Raw genomic sequence first — 2500 nt, forward strand, 5'->3', positions numbered from 1 at the left:
TGCCCCGCCCCAGACCAATGACTCGATCCAGGGCAGAGAAACGCTGGGCGGAAGCAGGTAGCCCCGCCAGATGCTCCCAGATGGCGGCGTCAGTCGGCCCCTCCGGCGGCGGCCCGGTGGTGTCGGCCGCGAAGTCCTCGGCTGCGTCAACGGGCGGCGCAGCGGCCTCGCCCGCGTCAGGCAGCGAGCTCACTGCTCCACGGCGGGACGCCGGCTCTTCGCCCCGACCGATCTCAAGTGCCTCCATGAATTGGCGGACAAGCTGCTTGTGGGCAGCTTGCCGCCGTCGGCACTTGATTGCCTCAAGCGTTCGGTCGGGGAACATCCTGGTAAGTTCTTGATTTACAAAGAAGAACCGGGCGTCCCTCTCAAGGAACAGTTCGGCCTCTGCCTTGGCGAGCGACAGGACTTCTTCCTCCGTCCACCTCGCGCGATGCCTCTCCGTCACGATCTCAGCGTTGGCGGCCGCAGGGTGTTGGCGGCGGCGATGGACCCCGAGACCGTTCTTCGTGGTAAAAGTGCGGTGGCACTCACTGCAAGCAAAGGGAGCTACACAAACTATCGCATTTTCGTTACAGCCGGTTGGCCGGATAGGTGCTGGGGTAGCTGGGGTGGCACCTTCAGCGGAAGGGCCACCATCTCTTGTTTCTTGTCGGCTGCCCCCAACTATAAAGGGATAATGCGAGGGGGGGCTGGTAACCCCCCCAAGCCCCTGGTGCGGTCTTCCACTCTGCGAAAATCAGCGGGCCCACGAGAAGGGGAGAAGACCGCAGGAGAGGAGAGGCTAAGAGGGCTAGGCCCATGTATTGCGCATCACTCTCCCTGTAACTATAACCCAAGGAAGGCACCTCGCAGCAGCAGCACGACTACATCAAGACCGCACTTCGAAAAGCCAAGTCCGGATGCAGCCACACCGCCGCCACTTGGCCACCTTAAGAGAGTCATAGTTACTCCCGCCGTTTACCCGCGCTTGCTTGAATTTCTTCACGTTGACATTCAGAGCACTGGGCAGAAATCACATTGCGTCAACACCCGCTAGGGCCATCGCAATGCTTTGTTTTAATTAGACAGTCGGATTCCCCCAGTCCGTGCCAGTTCTGAGTTGATCGTTGAATGGCGGCCGAAGAGAATCCGCGCACCCGCGCGCCCCCGGAGGAGCACGCTAAGGCGGACGCGGCCTCGCAGCAAGGAAGATCCGTGGGAGGCCAAGGCACGGGACCGAGCTCGGATCCTGCACGCAGGTTGAAGCACCGGGGCGCGAACGCCGCGCAGGCGCGCGCATCCTGCACCGCCGGCCAGCACGAGGCCGACCAACGGCGAGAGCAGACCACGCCCGCGCTAAACGCCCGCACTTACCGGCACCCCTACGGCACTCACCTCGCCCAGGCCCGGCACGTTAGCGCTGACCCACTTCCCGACCAAGCCCGACACGCCCCGATCCTCAGAGCCAATCCTTATCCCGAAGTTACGGATCCAATTTGCCGACTTCCCTTACCTACATTATTCTATCGACTAGAGGCTCTTCACCTTGGAGACCTGCTGCGGATATGGGTACGAACCGGCGCGACACCTCCACGTGGCCCTCTCCCGGATTTTCAAGGTCCGAGGGGAAGATCGGGACACCGCCGCAACTGCGGTGCTCTTCGCGTTCCAAACCCTATCTCCCTGCTAGAGGATTCCAGGGAACTCGAACGCTCATGCAGAAAAGAAAACTCTTCCCCGATCTCCCGACGGCGTCTCCGGGTCCTTTTGGGTTACCCCGACGAGCATCTCTAAAAGAGGGGCCCGACTTGTATCGGTTCCGCTGCCGGGTTCCGGAATAGGAACCGGATTCCCTTTCGCCCAACGGGGGCCAGCACAAAGCGCATCATGCTATGACGGCCCCCATCAACATCGGATTTCTCCTAGGGCTTAGGATCGACTGACTCGTGTGCAACGGCTGTTCACACGAAACCCTTCTCCGCGTCAGCCCTCCAGGGCCTCGCTGGAGTATTTGCTACTACCACCAAGATCTGCACCGACGGCGGCTCCAGGCAGGCTCACGCCCAGACCCTTCTGCGCCCACCGCCGCGACCCTCCTACTCGTCAGGGCTTCGCGGCCGGCCGCAAGGACCGGCCATGACTGCCAGACTGACGGCCGAGTATAGGCACGACGCTTCAGCGCCATCCATTTTCAGGGCTAGTTGCTTCGGCAGGTGAGTTGTTACACACTCCTTAGCGGATTCCGACTTCCATGGCCACCGTCCTGCTGTCTTAAGCAACCAACGCCTTTCATGGTTTCCCATGAGCGTCGATTCGGGCGCCTTAACTCGGCGTTTGGTTCATCCCACAGCGCCAGTTCTGCTTACCAAAAGTGGCCCACTTGGCACTCCGATCCGAGTCGTTTGCTCGCGGCTTCAGCATATCAAGCAAGCCGGAGATCTCACCCATTTAAAGTTTGAGAATAGGTTGAGGTCGTTTCGGCCCCAAGGCCTCTAATCATTCGCTTTACCGGATGAGA

The 2500-nt window shown here is 60.7% G+C and overlaps 1 pseudogene; it reads right to left on the bottom strand.

Annotated features, from left to right (window-relative positions):
• LOC124774438 overlaps window positions 1-2500 on the bottom strand; it is a 7960-nt pseudogene that overhangs the window by 4145 nt on the left and 1315 nt on the right.

This window comes from Schistocerca piceifrons, unplaced genomic scaffold, assembly GCF_021461385.2.
Source record: "Schistocerca piceifrons isolate TAMUIC-IGC-003096 unplaced genomic scaffold, iqSchPice1.1 HiC_scaffold_961, whole genome shotgun sequence".
Classification (NCBI taxonomy): Eukaryota; Metazoa; Arthropoda; class Insecta; order Orthoptera; family Acrididae; genus Schistocerca; species Schistocerca piceifrons.